This window comes from Ambystoma mexicanum, chromosome 10 (genome assembly GCF_040938575.1).
Source record: "Ambystoma mexicanum isolate Mex_15411 chromosome 10, UKY_AmexF1_1, whole genome shotgun sequence".
In the NCBI taxonomy this organism is placed as follows: domain Eukaryota; kingdom Metazoa; phylum Chordata; class Amphibia; order Caudata; family Ambystomatidae; genus Ambystoma; species Ambystoma mexicanum.
The window spans coordinates 1,159,550,299-1,159,572,690 of NC_090932.1; positions in this window are offsets into that span (position 1 = coordinate 1,159,550,299).

The window sequence follows — 22,392 nt, forward strand, 5'->3', positions numbered from 1 at the left end:
ATCTAATTCTCTACAAATATTACATCCTTGTTGCAGGATGGGCACACCTGCTCTTAATCTTGCACTTACCATCATGACTTGAATACACAGCATGTAAATTACCTCGGATGACCCCTCCGCTAATAGTAATATTAATGCGGTTCATTTTAGCACGTTATATAATAAAATGTCCCAGAAGGATTCTGCCGTGAAGCGCACTGTAGGGTACTGAAAGTCCAAAAAAAAGTCTCAGAAAGGTGGGGCAGGTTTCAGGCACAACAGCTGGTGAATTAAGGGAGTTGCCACCAGATCCCCCTCCTCATATCTCTATCCTTATGAGCTTCCCTTTCGTTAATTTCACTAATATCATATCAGGATCAGACTGGCACAATCAACAGGCTTGAGACCAATCACAGTGTGACCCACAGTCGCAAGTCACTTTTCCAGAACTGTATATGCAGCTTTGAAGACACATTGTTGCTTCCTCATGCCACGCCTGACCAAATCATCCAGAATCCCTCTTTTTCCATGCATTCTTGTAATCCTGAATTTAAAAATGGGAAAATCATACTACAAGTTCCAGACTCCAAAGAATAAAACCAGGATTGAATGTGTGTTCTTGCAGCCTTTGTGTATTCAGCAATCCTGGAAAGGAACAGGAGGTGAGGTCGTAAGGTCAGCCCTACCCCCAACCCTCAGCTGCAAAGCCACAAGGTCTCTGCTTGAATTACCACCAGATAGCCAGAGAAAGGTGTCAAAAGCAAGGCTGGATTTAGAATGCAGAGGAGGCTGGGTGAAAAGCATGGCTGCAGCCTTCATCTCCATGTAAGAACCAGGAGCTGGGTACATTATGCCTGGCCCTAGGGTTGGCGTTATACATAGTAGCCTGCTTTGTTGCTGCAAAGCGGGGAATAAATACTGTACCCAGGAGCTACTGCACTTTGGAGAGAAGGAAAAAGCCAGCCAGTAGGTGCAACATGCAGCAATTGGCACGTTTAATGCGCATTGGTCAAACCTACCAGTAACACGCAGTCTATCCCCCTGCCTCGTCCTGGCAGTGTGTACGTTGGGGCCAGGCTTCCTCCTACACCTGCAGCGTTTTCCTTGGGGTTGCCTCCCTGCGTGGGGGGCCCCTTTCCGCAGACCTTCGTGTTGGCGACTTACTGGATCTACAATTGTCCATAATCCTTGGTCCGCCATTGCCGCCATCCACAACGTTGTAGACCGCATTCACGTCTGCACATACGCGACAAGAGTATTCTAAATGAAAGCCCCAACATGCCTGATCACGTGACTATGCGTTCACTGGCAGGATCATCAAGGTCCTTTACTCTGCTTCCCTCGCTCTGCTCCGCTGTATGCTCCGTATCATTTAACTGCTTAATACATTCCAAATTCGTTTTTGAATATAAAAAAGCAACTGTCTCCCATCAACATTAATAAATATTAGGAATCAATCCCAAAAATTGAAAGAACTTATTAAAAACTGAAAAGGTTTTTAAAAATTTAAAGCAAGCTAGGTAAAAGTCACTTTTTTTTTTGCAGCATTCTTCTGGGAACCAGATGATGATGCTGTTTCCATTTCACATTGTTCCAAGTCTGTTAAAAAGACTTCAGCACTAATATGATCTGAAAAAGAGTGAGTCTGGCCATCAACAACCACCCTCAAAATTTGCAGGATAGACCATATAGTACTGCATTTTTCTGTTCCTAGCTTTCTCTTTCGCCACTTTAAACCGTCTTCTTTTGTCCAGAACATCTTTACTGAGGTCACTGAAAATCATAATCTTGTTCCCACCCCATGCCAAGTCACCCAATTCACGTGACTTTTTCAATATGAGTTCGCTAGTGGCATAACTGAGAAACTTCACTATAAAATGCCTTGGTCTTTGACCCAAAACTGGTTTCTTGCCCAATGACCTATGAGCTCTTTCCATCTCCAGGGAAACAGATTAATCCAATTTCAAAATTGAAAGTAGAGCCTCCAAAAAATGCATACGATTTCCACATTCAACATTTTCTGGAAAACCAACCACTCTGATGTTGTTTCTCCTTAAGAAATGTTCTTGTTCTGACAGTTTGTCCAGCAGTTTTCCGTTTTGCACCTCTAATTCCCTAATTTTTTCCTGTAGCTTTACGGTCTTCTCATCTGAGGCTGTTAACTGATCTTCAATCTCAGAAACCTTAGAAGTGAGAGCTGAATACCTCTCTTCAGCAATGATCATCCTGGCCTTTATTTCTGAAATGTCCAAAGTCGCTTTGGTAAGCAATTCCAATATTTGATCATCTCTTGTCTCCGTGTCCTCTCCTCCTCTCCCCTTCTGGCGTTTTGCTGGTTGGGAAGTCTCAATTGAATTCACATCAGACATTTTCAAGGATATATTTCAGGCAGGGCACAGGAGCACAGCTACTATGCTGCCATCTCCTGAGCTTGCAGATCTAGAATCCCAGGTTGACTATTTGAGCTCGGTTGTTCTGCACTTTTTGCCCCTATCTGTTTTTGAGGGGGGCTCTCAGGGCTGCTCACTTCTATGTCTGAGCAGTCCTCTGATTCCTTTCCCATGTTTTTTTTAATTTTAATTGTTCTTTGCTTTTCCATAGCCCCTTGCTTGTTCTCTCCATTGGCGGTTTGGTTTTGGTGTTTTTTCTTGTTTTTCTGTCAAGTGAGGATCGGCCTCCAAGTCAGTGTCTTTTTCCCTTCCTTCTTTTCTTTGTCTTTCTTCTCCTCCTGTAATTTCGATTGCTTGCTTCAATCCAGTTTAAGGCTGAGTCATTTGTGGTTTCCCCAGCCCTTTTCCCCTATTGTTTTTTGCTCCTCTTTTGCATTTTCATCTTGATCTTCTTAGTTGGGCTGTTCCCAGAAGTTCTTCTATTGTTGATTCCGACAAGGGGGTGTCTTCGAGAACTTTGGGGTTGGATTCGCCAGTTTGACTCTCTACTTCCCTCATTATTGGTTTGTCCCTCCAATGTCGCAGGGCCTCCTGAAGCTGGTTTCTCCCACTCTCTTCAGCTTTTCCATTTTCAGTCAGTAGTGCCCAAAGTAGGGCTGCCTCTTTACTTTGTTTAGTGACTTTTTTTTTTAACTTCTGTTATCGATGGGACTATTGTGGTGTTGATCACATTACTGAGGCCCACCATAGATGCGTCGCATTTCGCCATTTCATTTATTAGTTCCAACAGTATCCCTGCTTGGGATTGGACTTTCCCTCTTAGCAGTTCAAAAACTGAGACCAAAGAATTTAGGACATAGTTTAAAGCATTCAAAGTTGCACCACTTGGGGTGGAGGGTTTCCTCTGTTTCACTCTCTCTTCCATCGACAGAGTCTATGCTTTGGGTGATTTTTTTTCAAGACTTGTTCCCCTTTCTTCCTCTTCATTTCCAGTTTTGTTGTTCCCCTGTTCCTCAACTCTGTCCTCTAGTGCTTCCTGTAGCACCTGCTCTTCTTCTAGAGTCGTCTTACTCCCTCAACTCCTTACTGCAGGCCGAATCCAGTTTAAGTCTGGTTGTTCTACCAGCTCATCCAAGCATCTGCTTCTTCTCCTCCCGAAATATTCCTTGATTTTCTTTTGGATGTTCTTGGTAGTGACCGTATATTCTAAACCCCTTTTTCAGTGATTCGTCTGCTCAACTTGAGACTCTTTCCCATTGAGCTCTTTTTCTGGCAGCTGTCTTGCTCCATGTACTTGAGCCTTGGTTGTTAGCAGATTGTTGGGGGGGCTCTCTGATGTGCCACCAGTCGGAGTTGACCCTGTTGTAGTGGAGTGTGCCACAGGTTCCGTCCCACTCTGGCACCTTTTTCAGGTCGAGGTGGGCTGTGCTGCTTAATTAAATTTTTAGTTTAGGAACGATGTTCTTACTTGGAGTACTTGGATTGTTTTCCCCTGTTTGCCCAGGAGTACAGGGTATTTGTCACTAGCTATAGCAGAAAGAGTTCAAGCCGCCTTGTCCTACGGTTTGCTGCCGGTGCTACTATTATTCTCTAACTTTCCCCTGTTTTGGGTGCAAAACAACTACAAATTCAGTAGTTTCTTGATTGATCCTGGAGAAGGCCCAGGCCCTGTGTTTTCTTTATCCTTGTTGTCCATAGACGCACAGTGCCCCTCGTTTTTCCTTCTTTCTGTGAGTTCTAAATATATGTTAATGTTAATGGACATTTGTACCGCGCACTATCACCACCGGAGTGGTCCCCTAGCGCTCTGGCGGCTCTGAAAGAGGAGGGCAGGTTGAGTTAGTGGGAGGAAGCAATAAAAGTGCAAGAGAGCAGTGATGTGCTGTTGGCGGCCTCAGCCAGGTGGGTCCGTTGGCTGGGCCTGGGGTGTTTGCGGCCGGTAGTCGTCGTGTACTGTTGTGCAAGACTATGTGTGTTTTTGTTTTGTTGTTGCAATGTAGTGAAGTTTGGGCGGTTTGTTGTGCTGTAGGGTTTAGGTTGTGTTTGGTTCGGAGTTTGAGAGGTGTATGCAGAAAGGGAAATTGTTAGTAGGGTTGGTTAATTTGCGTCTCTATCCTGAATTGAGGCGCTCGGCTTGCTTAGTCTCCCCTGATGCGGCTCTGTTCTGATCTGGGTCCGACTGGTATACAAGGTTTCTTACTCCTCTGGCCCCCACCTCTAACATGCTCTCTCATAGCTCCCCTTATCCTCCCTTCATACTCCTCTGGCCGGTGCACCTGCCTATGTCAGCCTCTTGGGTAGTGTGGTGATTGCCAATATCTTGACAATTCCGCGCTACTGTGGTACCTGGCGGTAATGGGATAGTTGATCCAGTCTCTGTGTGTGCCGCCTGTGTTCCAATCTATCCTGTGTCACCCATCCAGGTGCCATGGGAGCTACCCTCTCGGGTCGGGGATGTCTGTGTCCTTTCCGGCTTAGTCCTTTTTTCGGTTTTGGTTTCAGGGTTTAGTCTCTGGTGTTGAAGAGCCAGGTTTTTAGTGATTTCCTGAATTTTAGGTGATCTTCAGTGTTCATTTCTTTTGGGATGTTGTTCCAGGTTTTTGCGGCTAAGTGGTAGTAGGAGGTGCCTTCAAGTTTTTTCTTAAGGTATGATTTGAGTTCCAGTTGGATTTCGTTGCTTGATTGAAGGGGTCTCATTGGTTTGTAGACTGTTATTTTCTTTTGTAGGAATTCTGCTCCTTGTCCGCTGATTGCCCTGTGCGTTATGCACATTGTTTTGAAGGTGATGCATTGTTTTACTGGGAGCCAGTGTAGTGTTTTTAGGGCTGAAGTGATGTGGTCTCTTCTGGATAGTTTGAGGAGTAGTCTTGCTGCTGCATTTTGGATCTGTTGCAGTTTCTTTAGGAGGTATTCTGGTATTCCGAGGAAGAGGATGTTTGCATAGTCGATTTTTGACATGATTAGGGCGACGATAGTGAGTGTTTTATGTGCGAAGGAGAGGAAAGGTAGAATTCTTCTTGCCGTTCGGAGGAGAAAAAAGCATTTCTTCACTGTTGCATTTATTTGTGGTTCCAGGGTTAGGGTGTTGTCCATTAGGATTAGGGCTCCCAGATTTTTCACTACCTTCGATGGTGTTGGTGTGTTTCCCATTTCTGTAGGCCATGGGATGGTGGTTTCGTTCTCTTGTTCTTTGGATATGATCATGATTTCTGTCTTTCCTGGGTTGATTTTCAAGTTGTTGGCATCCATCCAGTTGAACACTTTTTAGACATTCGATTAGGGTTGAGTGGTCGGCATCGGTATCTTTGATTTTGTAGATGATCTGAGTGTTGTCTGCGTAGTTGTAACATGTAATGTTGTATTTTTTGAAGATTCTGATGACCGGAGTCTGATAGATGTTGAAATATAGTGGAGATAGTGAGGATCCTTGTGGCACTCCACAGTCGTTAACACGTGGAGTGGATTTGAAAGGTTTGATCCATACGGTTTCTGTCCTGTCTGCTAGGAGTGATTTGGTCCAGCGTAGTGCTGTGTCTGTTATGACTATGTCTTCTAGTCTTTTGGTCAGGGTGTCGTGGCTAACTGTGTCAAAGGCTGCGGAGAGGTCGAGCAGAATAAGGGCTGAGGTAGTGTTTGAGTCTGCGTTAGTTTTGAGGTCGTCCAGATGGATAGTAGTGCTGTTTCTGTTCCTCTCGCTGGTCTGAAACCGATATGAGCTTGGTCCAGGAGGTGGTGTTTTTCTACGTGTTCTTGGGTTAGTTTATATACGTAGGTTTCTCAAAGTTTTGCTGGGTAGGGGATGTTAGAGATCGGCCTGTAGTTGGAAAGGTCATCTACATTACCACTTGTGTATTTCAAGAGTGGCTTGATGTATGCTGATTTGAAGATCTTCGGTACGGTCCCTGTTGATAGTGATAGATTTAGAAGTTTTCTGTAATGTTCTGCTGGCGATCCTTGCGCGAGGATTGATTTGTAGATGTCTGGGGACAGGGGTCCATGGGTGATCCCGCTTTCTTGCTTCGTTTTACCAGCATTGCGAATGCCTCTGCTGATATTTCAGGAAAGCTTTGGAGTTTGTGCTGTGGTTCCGTGTTAGGTTCGTTGGGTTGTATGTTTTGGTTGGTTGGTCGCTTTTGTATGGTTTGTCAGATGTCATTGATTTTTTTTTTTTAAGTGGGCCGCCAGGTTGTTGCATAGTTTTTCTGATGGGGTTGGGGTGTTATCGCAGCCTTGTGGGTTTCTCATTTCTTCAATAATAAGCGCCATAGTCTCGGCCTCAGCACTGAGTACCAAACTCATTAATGCAATAAAACCATTCCTAGCCAAGGATAACTGCCTATCCATCGCCCGAGCAATCATATGAGCCAAATTAGACTATTGTAATGCGCTCCTAGCCGGCACCTCCACAAAAATAACGTATCTAGGCTCCAAACAACCCAAAACAACGCTCTCAGAGCAGCCCTCAGCATACCTAAGAAAGAACACATCACACTAGCCAGAAAGGCAGCTCACTGGCTCCCAGTCAAAGACCGTATCTCTTTCAAAATTCTCACAACCACCCATAAATGCATCAACCTCACAGCTCCCCCTTATTTATCTGACACGATAGGTAGATATCAGTCCACTAGACCTAGAAGAGCACAATACACGAATCAACTAGTAATACCTCGCATCAACAGAACTAAAGCAGGAGGCATAGGCTTCCCCTTCCTCACACCCAAACTCTGGAATTCCCTACCTACTGACCTCAGAACTGACACATCCCTCTTCTCCTTCCGAAAAAAGCTCAAAACTGCCCTATTCAACTAACCCCGTTATCATGTGCTCCTGCTGCTCTTGAATTTCTGTAAAAAAAGTATATCTCGTCCAATGTAACCGTATGGACACGAACTGTATGCAACTTAGTATAAGCAACACTGTAACTAGCGCCACAATGTCTTCGGTCTGCTGTGCGCTTAACAAATGCGAATAAATAAATAAGTGATGCTAAACATTTCTTTTTGTGTGTTGGTGGCATTGTTGATTCTGTCATCGTAATGTCTTCTCTTTGCCTTTTGAATTTCACTCTTGTATGCGCGGATTTGTTTCTGGTACAGTGTTTTTTTTTCCTGGGTTGGATTCTTTCCTCCATTCAAATTCCATCTTTTTTTTCCTTTTTCATGGCGTTTAATAGTGGGGTGAACCATTTTGCTATTTTTTTTTTTTATGGGTTGAACCGTTTTTCTGGGGCGATCTTGTCTATTGTATCTGCGATCCATTTGTGCAGTATCTCTGCTTTCCCGTCTAGGTCAGCTAGCTCCAGTTCTGTAGTTGAGGGTTTCGTTAATTCCAGTTGTTCAAATAGGTTGCTTTCTTTGACGTGTTTCCTGTTTCTTTTGGTGGTGGTTGAGAGTTTTGGATGTTGGATGTAGGCTTGGCTAGGCAGAGTGATCACGAATGGGATGATGAGATGGTCGCTCCACAGTATTTGTAATGGAGGTGCCGTGGTGATGAGTTTTTATTTGGCAAAAATTGCGTCTAGGGTGTGTCCTGCCGAGTGCGTTGCTCCTTTGACTAGTTGTCGTAGTTTCATGGTGTTGAGTTGTTCAATTAGTGAGTTTTGGGAGTTGGCGTGGCTGTCTTAAAACCAGATGTTGAAGTCCCCCAGGATGATTAGGTGTTCATGGTTGATGGCTAAGTTGGTGACGGCTTCTATGAAGTTATCGACGAATGTTGCATCATATGTCGGCGGTCTGTATACCAGGATGAATGTGATGCTGGTTTTTGGGCTCACTGTTAGGTGTATTACCATGGTTTCGCAGTTGAGGATGTTGAGTGGTTCGTCAGTTTTTGTTTGTTTGTTTGTTTGTTTATTTATTTGTATAGCGCTCCTGACCCAGAGGTATATGGGCGCTTAAACATCAGGTTACAGGCATAGGTAAGAACATTTGTACAGTTGTGCAGCATAAGTATAGTTACAAAATCAGTTATGAAAGCAGTTATAGTAGAATTAATGACATACATACATACAGTGCTAGTTAATTGTTAAGTAACCAGGTGATGATCTTAGTTCTGAAAGGTTGAAATGTAGGGGTAGATTTGATGTCCAATGGAATGGTGTTCCATAATTGTGAGGCTAGAACTGGGAAGCTGGATCCACCGGCTCTTTTGAGGGAGTATTTGGGCACTGTCAGTTGTAGTGTATTAGAGGATCTGGTGGTTCTAATATTCTGTCTTAAGATGAATTTATCGGTTAGATAAGGTGGGGCCAGGTGGTTAAGAGCTTTGTAGGTGAGGCAGATAGTTTTTAGGTCTATTTTTTGTTGGATGGAGAGCCATTTGCACGTGATTCTTGTGGCTGAGATATGTTCTCTTCTGGGAATATTAAGGGCGGCACGGAGTGCATTGTTTTGTAGAACTTGCAGTTTATTGACGACCGTTTTATTGGCACCTACATACAGGCTGTTGCAATAATCCAATTTGGATTGTATAAGTGCTCTGGCTAGAGTAAGGCAATTGTTGGGGGATATCAAAGGTCTGCAGGCTCTGATTAGTTTCCCAGTGTAGGCAGTGGCTGAGGCGGTCATATTAACTTGTTTGGCGAGGTTGGTGTTAGTGTCGAGATAGAAACCAAGAGTTTTTACACTTTTGGCAGTGGGAATGGTGTTGCCGTCAATGATGAAACTAGAGTAGCTCGGGCTGAGATTACGGATAGTGTTGGGTGAGCCGACAAGGAGCAGTTCAGTCTTGTCATCGTTCAGGCAGAGGCCATGTGTGGCCATCCATGCCTGAACGATGGAGAAGACTTCGCCGATCCTGTTGGCGTCCGCGTTGTAGTTGCCTGATAAAGTGAGGAGTATCTGGGTGTCATCTGCGTAGTTGGTGTAGGTGACACCCAGATGGTCCAGTTTATCGAATAAGGGCTTTGTAAATATATTATACAAAGTGGGTGAAACACACGATCCTTGTGGGACACCGCAGGTAATGGGAATAGGGTCGGCTGCCGCTACGGGTGAGAAGACTCGCATGGTCCTATTGTCCAGGAAGGATTGGATCCAAGTGACCGCCGAGTGGGAGAAGTGTGCTGCCGATGATAAGTGGTTGCACAAGATTTTGTGGTCAACCAGGTCAAAGGCAGCGGAGAGGTCGAGGAGAAGCAGGATGGCAGCCCTCCCTTTATCTTTGATTTCGTCTATCTGGCTCTTGAGATCAACAAGGGCCGTTTCCGTCCCATGTTGGGGACGAAAGCCAGATTGGCGAGTACCTAGTAATAGGTTAGTTTCAAGGTAATCCTGAATTTGTAAATAGGCCACTCTGTCAAGAATCTTTAGTAAAAATGGGACAGTGGTAATGGGTCTATAATTAGTTGGTATGTCTGGGTCGAGGGTCTGTTTTTTTAGCAAGGGTAGGACCCAGGATTGTTTCAGATTACTTGGGACCATGTTGTTGGAAAAAGACGAGTTTATTAATTTGGTGATGAAGGGGGAGAGATCCCTGGCAGCATCCTTGATAATCTGTGCGGGGCAACTGTCCCCCTTGCAGTTCGAGGGTTTCAAGGATGCTATGATTTTTTGTACTTCAGGTGTGGTAACCTTTTTGAAGGTGAAGCCTGAGCTAGTGGCGGTGAGTGGGGGATGGGTGGGTCTGGAGGTGGGGTCATGAGTGAGCTGTTGCCGTTTGTTTCCAATTTTAGTTTGGAGCATTGAGATTTTGTTGGCAAGGGCGTTCTGAATCCCTGTGCACCAAGGTTTATCCTTTGTGCAGGTATCTTCGGGAGGGGTGGGGTTTTCTAATTCCTTTAAGATGTTAAAGAGCTCTTTTGTGCTAGAGCCTGCCTGTGAAATCCTGGAGTTAAGAGATTCTTTCTTAGCACGTGTGATCTCATTTTTGTAGTAGGTGGAGATGTTGGTGAGGTTAGTTCTGTTGTCTGCTGAAGGCACCGATTTCCATAGTGATTCAAGTTTGCTTTTTTGTAGTCGGAGAAGTTTGAGCTCTGGGGTGTACCATGTATTCAGGTGCGCTTTAGGTTTCCCTTTACGCATTTTTAGTGGGGCAATGGTGTCGATAGCTTTAGCCATGGAGTCATTATAGGTGTTGACCATCGAGTTTAAGTCAGTTGTGGTTGGTAGGGCGTTCAAAATGGGGGTCACCAGAGGCATTAAGGCTTCAGCTGTGATATTGCTCTTTTTCCTGGTTAGGCAGGCCGGAGCAATAATAGGCTTTTTGTGCACTAGGTTGTTGATATTAATGTCAAGGGGGAGGAAGTAGTGATCCGTCCAGATGAGCTGAACAGGGTCCTTTAGGGTAATGTTGCAATTGAGGGCGGTAACCCAGTCAAGGATTCTGCCTTTCGAGTGGGTGGGTTTGGAGCAGAGTTGAAGGAGGCCATGCTCCTCTAATGCCGTGGCCAGGGCAATGGCAGGGGTGTCAAGAGGGTCATTAAACCCGAGATTGAAATCTCCCAGTATCATCATTTGTGCTGAAGGTTTGGAGCTTTCGGCTACTAGGGAGGTAATATCTTCCTCAAAAGAGCCAGGTGGACCCGGGGGTCTGTAGATTAGGTGCATAGTGATAGTACTCTTCGGGGAGGTTTGTAGTTTAACTGTGAGGTGTTCATATGATTTGAGTAGAGGAGAGGAGCCTAGTCTGATGTCGAGTGAGGACTTGAAGATGAGGGCTACACCACCACCTCGAGCGTTAGGTCTGTCTACTTTGAGGATAGTATAGTTGTCAGGGATGGCTAGGGTAAGGGATGGTCCCGCAGCCTCATGTAACCAAGTTTCTGTCATAGCAAGGAAGTCTAGGTTGTTAGTCAGAATGATGCCGGCGACTTCTGTGGAGTGGGCGACTAGTGATCTAACATTGAGAAGAGCTCCTTTTAGTGTATGGAGGGTAGAGTTGATGGGGGTTATAGTGTACTTGTTAGTTTTATTGGATAGATTAGCTGGGCGTTTGCTAGTTTTACGGTGGATTCTGGCACCAAGTCTCTTGTTGCGATCGGTAGGGATAAGGGTGGTGGTTTGAGAGACAGTAAGGTCGGTCATCGTGGAGGGGCTGTGATGATGGGTGGGGCAGGGTGCTCTAGTGTCGGTAGGGTTCTGCTTGGATCTATCTGCACTCTTATTGTCTAGGACAACGTGATGCTGTGCGTGGTCATGGGTAGGATGAGCGGATTGTGAGACCGGGAGGAAGGCTGGAGTAGTGGGCAGGAATGGTGTGGGGCAGACGATAGGGTAATGTCTTGGGCATGCGGGTCTAGCTAGTCCATTTTTATGGGTTATGTAGCTGTTGCCGTTGCAAAGTATATTGCTTTGCATGACACAGAAGGGGAACATGATCATGGTGAGGCAAAGTAGCATAATGTGTGTGCTAGGGGCGATGTGCCGTGCAGAGGATTGGCGGATGAAGGACATTGGTACGACCATAAGGCACAACACAGTAGCGTGGTCACTATGCGACCATAAGGCACAACACAATAGCGTGGTCTAGATACGACCATAAGGCACAACACAGTAGCGTGGTCACTATGCGATCATAAGGCACAACACAGTAGCGTGGTCACTATGCGACCATAAGGCACAACACAGTAGCGTGGTCACTATGCGACCATAAGGCACAACACAGTAGCGTGGTCACTATGCGACCATAAGGCACAACACAGTAGCGTGGTCACTATGCGACCATAAGGCATAACACAGTAGCGTGGTCACTATGCGACCATAAGGCATAACACAGTAGCGTGGTCTAAATATGACCGTAGGGTATGTGACCAGTATTAGAGACCATAGGCCCATCTAAGTGGGAGTGGCTAAGAGTCCATGCTTACAGAAATGTCCCGGTACTTGCATGTACTTACAATGCGTTCTTCTTATGCGAGAGGGTTCTGGTGGTGTTAAGTTGCGAGTTGAGCAGAGGTGGTGGCCGCTCCGCGCTTCCATGCGCCTAACAGGCACCCAACAGGCCTTAGAATGGCCTTTGGATTGGCCGGCGATCCGCCTGCCGGCGGTTCCTACAAGTGAAATCGAGGATTAGCCTCGATTTCGTGCCGCGATGCGCCCGGCATTGGCAAGTCAGGCACTTGTGGGGACGGGGTCAGGCAGGCCCTGTTCCTCGGCGCGCTCGCTTCCTCTTTTCTCCTCGGGTCTCGGGACATCTGCTGGGCTGGGGGGCTGGGGGGGCTCCTGCCCTCACCCCTCGAGATGGATGTTGGGAGTGGGGGAATGTGTGTCACCCAACAGGCCTTAGAATGGCCTTTGGATTGGCTGGCGATCCGCCTGCCGGCGGTTCCTACAAGTGAAATCGAGGATTAGCCTCGATTTCGTGCCGCGATGCGCCCGGCATGGGCAAGTCAGGCACTTGTGGGGACGGGGTCAGGCAGGCCCTGATCCTCGGCGCGCTCGCTTCCTCTTTTCTCCTCGGGTCTCGGGACATCTGGGGGGCTGGGGGGGCTCCTGCCCTCACCCCTCGAGATGGATGTTGGGAGTGGGGGAATGTGTGTCACCCAACAGGCCTTAGAATGGCCTTTGGATTGGCCGGCGATCCGCCTGCCGGCGGTTCCTACAAGTGAAATCGAGGATTAGCCTCGATTTCGTGCCGCGATGCGCCCGGCATGGGCAAGTCAGGCACTTGTGGGGACGGGGTCAGGCAGGCCCTGTTCCTCGGCGCGCTCGCTTCCTCTTTTCTCCTCGGGTCTCGGGACATCTTATTTTCTATTTTCAGATGTTCTTTGAATGCTATAGCGATGCCTCCTCCTTTTTTGTTTTTTCTGTTTATTTGTAGGCATTTGAAGTCGGTCAGAAGGCAGCTTTGGAGCGTGATTTTGTAGTTTTCGTCCAGCCATGTTTCTGTGATGAACAGGATGTCAATTCCGTTCTCGTCGAGTAGGTCAAAGATCTCTGTTGAGTGTTTTGACATGGATCTTGCGTTTATTAGATTGCAGTGAAGTTTGGAGGTCTTGTTTGGTTTGGGCTTTGTCGAGGTCGTCTTCTGCTCGGTGTTGAGGTTTCCTTCCTGGTCGGTCACTTGTTGGGCTGCGGGATTCGGGGTGTCAGCGTCTTCGAAGAGTTCTTCTAGGTTTTGTCTTGGGTTTTTTGTGTTTTCATCGGGTTTGTCTTCCTCTTGCTTTGGTGATGTAGGGGGTTATTGCGTCGGTCGTCTGTTTGTGTTGTTTGTGTTGTTCATCCTTCTACTTGCTTGTGTTAGGTTGTTTGATGTTGCTGCTTCTAATGTTGGGTTGGATTGCCGTGGTGGCCAGTTGTCTGCGAGGTATGGGGTTAGGTAGAGGGATTTTTCTCTTCTCTCGGAGTTGCTTCGGTTTGTGTTCCTGTCTGTGGGGGTCCAGTCTATGGTTGTTGTTCTAAGTTGCTGTTCAGGAGTGTTTGTTCTTTCAACTCTTCGTCTTTTCCTTGGGATGGGTCGTTTGCGCGGCATTGTAAGATTGAGAGTTGTTTAGTCTTTGTTTGGTGACGTCTAGTTGGTCCTGCTCTGGATTTTGTTGTCTTGTGGTCTTGTGGTGTAGTGGCGGGTGAGGGGGTGTCTGCTACTAGTTTGGGCTCCGTCTGTAGGTGGTGTTCCGGCTGAAGCTGGCGAGTCGTGCAGTTGCTGTCCTGGGGGAAGGGAGTGGTAAGGGTTAATAAGTAGGGTTTTATCGGTGGCTCTCTTTACTATCTGTCTCCCTGAGCGCGGTTCACTTTGGTGGGCAGGCTGTGTGGGTTGGGAGGGTATTGCTGGTTGGAGGTTGGCTTGGATGGGCGGAGCTTGCACTTTCGCCTTGTGATGCGAGGGGCCCTAGTCAGTGACCCACCGCCGTAATTCACTGGTGGCTTCTGTCTCACTTGAGAGTTAACTAAATTTGCGAGTGAGCTAGATTTAAGAGTGAACTAAATTTGAGATACCTGTATAGTGGGAGAGAGGCTTATCAAATTTGAGACCCCTGCGCAGAGGGAGAGAGGCCTATCGATGTGGTTTGGAGATCAGATAGTGCAGCTTGGGCACAGGGCCCTGCTAAGTTTGAGACACCTGTATAGTGGGAGAGAGGCCTATCAATGCAGTTTGGAGATCAGACAATGCAATTTGGGCAAAGAGGCCCTGCTAAGTTTGAGACACCTCTATAGTGGGAGAGAGGCCTATCAATGCAGTTTGGAGATCACACAATGCAATTTGGGCACAGAGGCCCTGCTATCAAAGCAGTTTGGGGATCACACAATGCAATTTGGGCACAGAGGCCTTGCTAAGTTTGAGACACCTGTATAGTGGGAGAGAGTTCTATCAATGCAGTTTGGAGATCACACAATACAATTTGGGCACAGAGGCCCTGCTATCAATGCAGTTCAGAGAACAGACAATGCAATTTGGGCACAGAGGCCCTGCTAAATTTGGGACACCTGTATAGCGGGAGAGCGGCCTATTAATGCAGTTTGGAGATCACACAATGCAAATTTGGGCACAGAGGCCTTGCTAAGTTTGAGACACCTGTACAGTGGGAGAGAGGCCCATCAATGCAGTTCGGATATCACACAATACAACCCGGGCACAGAGGCCCCGCCACCAATGCAGTTCAGAGGCCAGACAATGCAATTTGGGCACAGAGGCCCTGCCAAGCCTAGGACACCTGTACAGTGGGGGAGCGGCCCATCAATGCAGTCTGGAGAACACACAATGCAATCTGGGCACAGAGGCCCCGCTATCAATGCAGTGTGGGGATCACACAATGCAATTTGGGCACAGAGGCCCTGCTATCAATGCAGTTTGGGGATTACACAATGCAGTTTGGGCACAGAGGCCCTGCTATCAATGCAGTTTGGGGATTACACGATGCAGTTTGGGCACAGAGGCCCTGCTATCAATGCAGTTTGGAGGTCACCCAATGCAATTTGGGCAGAGAGGCCCTGCTATCAATGCAGTTTGGAGATCACACAGTGCAATTTGGGCACATGGCCCTGCTAACTTTGAGACGCCAGTATATTCGGAGAGCGGCCTATCAATGCAATTTCGAGATCACGCAATGCAATTTGGGTTACGGGGACAGATCACATTGTTAAACATTGGTTTTGCCAAGCGGTTGGGTTTCTGGGTTGTCTCGCCAACCCGAAGCCCCCTACCTTACTGGTCCTTGTAGATGCTGGTTGACGGTTGGATACTGGCTTCCCCTGTGGACACTTGCTGACACTTCCTGGAGCCGCCCTCGGCCTTGGGGCTCTTAGCCACAGGGCTGTACTGGCAGCGGGCTGCCCTGGGAGGACTAGTGATGAAGGCCTCGAGGTCCAGTCAGAGCGGGTAATGGGCTGGTCGGGAGGGGGGGGGAAGAGAGACCGGGAGGAGGGTGCAGGGTGGGACAGGGATGCTTAGGGGGTTTGGGGCCTTGTCTTTGGGCCCGATACACGAGTGTCCAGAGATGGTCTGACTCACCTCACGCCGGCTTCCCTGCAATGGAGCCCTGCAAGGCGGGAGGAAGGAAGGAGACTGGGAAGCGGGGGCAGGGTGGCGGCGGGGAATGCACAGGGCCTCGGAGCCTGGGTGAAATACAAAAAGTGCAGGCTATGGGAGAGGGGCCAGCCGCAGCACAACGGGGCAGCACTCACCTGGCTTCGGTGGAGATGGGGCTGGTGAGTGTTGCCCTGTTCCTATACTACGGGCACCAGGGCTCGGAGACCAATGGGAGCAGGGGGCGGGACGGGAGGCGGGAGGGAGGAAGGAGACTCGGGAAGCGGACACGGGGTGGCGGCGGGGAATGCTCGGGGCCTGGGTGAAATACACAAGTGCGGGCTATGGGAGAGGGGCCAGCCGCAGCACAACGGGGCAGCACTCACCTGGCTCCGGTGAAACTCTGTACTCATGTGGCCGCTCCCAATGGACCCCTGCTTTGCTTTTCCTACAAGTCACAATGGGATCTACTGGTGTTTGGCAGTCTCCCCCTTTGTCAGTCCAGAAATTCTCGATCGGAGGGCAATATACTTTGTTGGCCGTTGACCAACCGCCTCATGTGTTTAGTAACAAGAAGGTGTAGAAAAAGCTCAACCATAGTGCAGCCATTTTAAAGGTGACTGAAATCGCCATTTTGTTTTCTTTCTGTCTTCTCTAACATTGCCTTTTTGCCTCATGTAAAACTGCTTTGCGGAAATATTATTCTGCTTCACTGGTGCACAATACAAGGCCGCGAGGGGCATATTGAAACATAACGCAGTAAACCAGACAGAAATGCCCGGTCCCTCCCGCGTATATCCTTGAAGGATGAGCAGTGAGGCATTTTAATCAGAACAGCAGGTGCCAGCTAGTCTGGATAAGCACAGTAGAATCTCTGGAGCGAACATGAAATGACTTGAATTATGCTCTTCTTTGCGGCCCCCCTTCCCTGAGCCCGGTACAGCCCTGGAGAGCAAGTTGACCCCCCCAGTACATGAATAGAAACGAGGAGATAGCAAGGCCTGGAATGTGTCTCTCCCTACGCACAGCTTGCTTGTAGAAACAGAAGCATTATGTTCTTTAAAACACAGACTTAATGTCTGTGGGCTTACAAAATTGCAAACTGTTACACAATGAATGTTTGAAGGTGTCAACCTCGTTACCATTGTCAATCATCGTGCCCAGTTCAAAGGAAATGCAATAGGGGCGGTATAGGTTGTGACACTATTGACTACTAGATGCTTGTTTTGTATATATGTAACTGTTGTACGAATTTCCCTCTCTTGCGTCCCCCGAGGTCTGGTAGACACACGTCGCGGGGCGTGGGACCAGTTGGCCAACTGAGACTATTTGCTTTGCAATAAACCCTAGATTTTGGGAATACAGCCTCATGCCTGCCGTATCAATTTGTGTGTGGTGATTGTGCCTTGTTTCCTCAGGGGCCCCTTCAAGATGGCACCCGAATAGGGACCCTCCCCCACTTGTTCCATCATGTAAGTTGTAAGATAAGGAAGGTGGAGAGAACGGCGAGGACGGGACGATCGAGCCGGGATCAAGAGGTGTTTGGGGCGCCCCTGCGTAAGCGATGGGACTCCTATGCAGATCTGCACACATCTGATCCCTGATAGACATGCCCGGCCAGAGAACAAGGAGGCGAGGGTCCCGAAACGAGGCACAGAGCCAAGATACGCGTACACAACATTATTGGTTGCGTCAGTATACGGACGAATTGTGTCTTGAAAAGACAAATTGATTGATCAGGTGAGTCGTGCCCCTATTCGTAAGTAATCCTGATATTGGTTGAGAGTTAACTTTGCAAAATCAAACACCCAGTGTAAGTTTGATTAGCCAAGGGTAGGGTTAAAACATGCATGGGGTATTGTCCACCCTAGCGGGGTTTTTCCGCTGCGGCTGACAATCTTTGGAAACTGGCCAGGTCGCGCCACCGGTGGGAACGCCGGCATATGAGATGTATGTGAAATATGGTGTGGGAGCGATAATGTTTTGTGAGATTTGGCATAAGCAAACCAGAAAGCAGGAAGATCTTCAGTGGCCGAATCATGGGAGTTCTGAGATGACGAGGATAGATAATTTGGAGAAGGTTTTAATAAAAAAGAAAACGCGCCCTGCGGCATTTGATATCCTTAGGGACTGGAGGAGGGAAGCTATGCTTCGTTTCAGAAGTAGAGAGAAACATGCACGCAGGCATAAATCGAAGTCAGAAAGAGCTGAAGAAAAAGGAGGAGGAGTGGAGTAATAGTTTGAGTAGATCAAATAGACGCGACCAGTTGAGTATAGGAAAAATATATCCATTGCATTGATCAGATGAATTGATAGTAAAAATATTGCCTATTACGAAACAAGGCCCAAGGCGAGAGACTCAAAAGACCGCGTCAGTGGCTATTGCTCAACCCCCTGCTGTTGCTCAGCCCCTCCCATCTATACAGATCCTAGCACAGCCACAGACTGCACATACAGCGCCTCTTGTTAGCCAATCAGCATCGCAACAGATACAGCCCGTTCCCATGGTCCCATCCGCACCTCCCTCTCTAGAGACCATTTCTGTCCCATCTGCCCCTCCTGTAATTGAACTTGAATTTGTTGAAAAAGGAGGCGGGCCGGACAGAGTGGATGTGTGAGAGTGACTCGTAGTGCGATTAGCAAGGAGAGGAAGCGAGAGTTGTAAGAACAGGCCGAAATGTATATAGATGGGAATGATGAAACACCAGCGATGGCTTCAATATTTGACTTCAGGAGTAGCAACGAAAGACAGGTAGTGTTGGAATGGATGGGTGAATATTTAGTGGCTAGATGGAAACAGTTAATTGGGAGGTTACCGCCACAACGATTGTTAGATTTTAATACATTGGCACGTTGTAGAGGGAGAGATGAGGGAACATGTAAATCGGCTTTTTGAACTGAAGAATGAACTTGATAATGAATATGCTGAAATGTTTGCCACACTTGGGTATAGGAGTAGAGATATTAGGAGAGCTAGAACTGAAGCGGTTGAGCCCTATATACAGCGACGATATTTGTCGGCATCAAGACAGACGGGCGACCGACTGAGAGTATGTGTAAGAGAGGCGCTAAGATGGATGTCAGACCCCAGTATTCCCGCAAGGGAGATAAGTGAGATATGTAATGAGCACCCCTTGCCGATGAGAATAGAAGCATTATGAACAATGGTTGGAGTGCTACTTCAGCAAGTAGCGGGACACAATAGAGGTAGAGGAAGCGCCCAAGGCAGAGATAATTCGAACATACATGGAGGGCCCCTGGGATTGAATCAGTGTGCGTATTGCAGAGAGGAAGGTCACTGGCGAGCACAATGCCCACATTTGCAAAATAGGAATGGGTATGTCCAGAGAAGGCAGCATAGAGGGCATAACAGGAATAACATGCAGCAACACCAAAATAATCAAGGGAATGGTGCCCAAAACCAGAATCAAACCTCTGCTCAGAATCGAAGCCAGCAGAATATGCAAAATGGGAATAGAGGAAGGGGCGGAAATATTTTCGATACACATGCAAATGCAAATTATAATAACAGCAGCGATTACACATCGGATGATGTGTTGTTTCCCCAATAGGACAGCCCAAGACAGGTTTTGGAACCGGTGTCTATTCCCGTGAATCAGAAAGGAACCCACGTAGAAATGAAAGTCAGGGATAGTGAGCACAGATTCCTTGTGGATACGGGGGCACAAAAGTGTTCGATAGACCATCACTTGGTTCCAGAGATACCGCTGTCAGGGCAAAGAAATATTTCAGTAGGGTTCGCAGGTACCCCAGTGATTAATCCAGTGTCCCAACCAGTAGCAGTAACATTAGGCCCATTCACTGAATACTGTCCATTCCTTTTAACAGAGAACTGTGGGGAGAATCTGTTGGGATTGAATTTATTGAAAAAACTAAGTGCAGTTAGCCACTGTACTTCAGATGGAGTATTTTTGACCATTTCTCCACAGGATGTGCCAGTATCTGAATTTTTGTCTAAACCTTTGACAGGGGAATTAAGTGAAGTGCTTGTATTTTGGCTATAAATGACAATGATGTTGGATGTTTGAAGATAGAACCAGTGAAAATTGCCCTGAAAGGAGGAGTAACGTTACCACGTATTCCACAGTACAAAATCTCAGCGGAAGGAGAAAAAGGATTGAAAGTATTGTCTGATTTGGTAAAATTGGGGGTGATTGAAGAAATTACAGGCAGTACATGTAATAGTCCCATTCTTCCGGTGTATAAGAAGGGAGGTAATGAGGTACCATATCGTTTCATAATTGATCTGCGTGCATTAAACAAAGTGGTAAATCCTCAATTCCCGTTGGTCCCAGATGTTACCACAATTTTGACAATGATTCCTGCTTCAGCAGAATACTTTAGCATTATTGATTTGAAGAATACTTTCTTCAGTATTCCAGTGCACCAAGAAAGTAGATATTTGTTCGCCTTCACATTAGGAGGACGATCATTTACATTTACGCGCATTCCACAATGCTACACGGAGAGTCTGAGTATTTACAGCAGAGCATTGAAAGAACAACTACACATGTTAGAGTTACCAACAGTTTCTGTATTGTTACAATATATAGGCGACTTGTTGATCGCTGCAGATACAGAAGAGATTTGTAAAGAAAGTACTGTTTTGTTGTTAACACATTTGGCAGCGCATGGCCACAAAGCAAGCTTAAAGAAGTTTCAGTATTGTCGAAAGGAGGTAGCTTATTTGGGTTACCTACTTTCGAGAGAAGGGAGAAGACTAACGCCAGAGCGAATAGAGAGCATTTCTGGTATGCCTATTCCAAAAACACAAAGGAGTCAGGGCTATAATAGGCATGGCTTCCTATTGTCGGCAGTGGATTGTGAATTGCGCTCTAATTGTGAAGCCGATGGTGGAGTTGACAAAAAAAGGATGCTGTGATGCCTTTGCAGTGGAGTGAAGAATGTCAGAGAGCATTTGGGTTGCTCAAAACTGCGTTGTGTTCCGCTCCAATTTTGGGCACACCAAATTATGAAAACATTTTCAGATTGTTTGTGCATAAGAATGACGGCTGCGCGCTGGCTGTTCTAACACAGGACGTTCTACTCAATAGAATACAGACGCAACACCTCACCTCTGCTAGATTGATTAGATATGAAATTGTCCTGTTCGCACCACACATCCAAATTATGAGGTGTAGCGCTTTGAATCCTGCTGAATTAATGCCACTGCCCATGGAAAAACTTGATGGAAATGAATCACCCCCCCATGATTGTTTAATGGTTACTGAGGAAGAAACAAAGGGGAGAATTGATTTGACAGGCACCCCACAAAAAGAGCCAGATGGAGAGTTGTTTTGTGACGGCTCCTGTTTTAAATTGCCGGATGGCACATCAACTGCTGCTTACGCTATCACCACATTAAAAAGTATTGTGAAGAGTAAAAGAATCCCCTACAACTCTGCACAAGCGGCAGAGATAATAGCCTTGGCCAGAGCTTTTGAGATTTCAGAGAATTTGAATGTAAACATATATACTGACAGCCAATACGCCTTTGGCGTGGTTCATAACTTTGGCCGACTTTGGGCTGAGAGAGGGTTCTTAACATCACATGGGGCTAGAAAACAACATGGCCCTTTGATTGTACGATTATTGTCTGCACTTACGTGTCCAAAGCACCTGGCGATAGTGAAATGCAAGGCGCATAAAAAAGTAACATGCAAAGTGGGAGAGGGAAACGCATTTGCAGACAGAATTGCGAAACAAACTGCCACTGAATTGAATACCAAAATGTTAACAGTACAGTCAGAGGAAGTGCCCTGCATGATGGAGAATGGAATTGCCACTGTCAAAGAAATGCAGGCGGAAGCCACTGAAGATGAAATACAAGGGTGGGCTGAGGGCTTTGCTGAATTAAATCTAGAGGGTTGCTGGGTAGACGAGAAGAATAGAAATTGGATGCTGCCCAACTCCTATGTGTTAGGAAAGATTTCGTAATTGTTGGTAATTTTCCTTCCATGTGGCAACCCCTAAACTTTTTGCTGTTGTTTTTCACCTTGTTCTCGACTTTGCCAGAGAAGTGCAGCCTTCTGCTGCACTCCTCTGGGCTTTCGCTCCTTTTCTTATGGGGAAACTGACATGCCCTTAAGACAGTCAGTACCGGGGAACGCTGTTTCCCATAGTTTCTTTTATCATGTTGCGGCTTTAGTGCAACATGACACAAGAGGGCACTGTAAGCTAAGTTACAGCTCTCTTGGGTCTCTAGCCTTCTACAGGCCCTAGATACTCGTTTAGGATTGTATTTGATCGGTGCAAGTCATTCAGGGACTGGAATGGTGGCAGCGATCGTTTTGTGTATTTTGAGCTCCTTTTGGCGTTCTAAGCGCATTTTTTCGCGCTGAACCCAAAATGGTGGCCTGGCTCCCAAAATGGCCAGACCACGAGGCTCCTTTGTCCTGTCCACTGACCGTCTTGCTCCCTTCACCTTCCCCAGGTCGAGCGACCCGGGCCTTCCTTATTTGGGCATGTACTTTCCCGCGAAACACGGATGCTTTCGCGGGCTTCTACATGTCTTTTGTGTGCCTCCAGGGTGTGGGCTGGGATGTCTGGTCCCAATACACATCCTGGGTGCCAGAGAGTCTAGGGTGGTGTGAATGCCTGG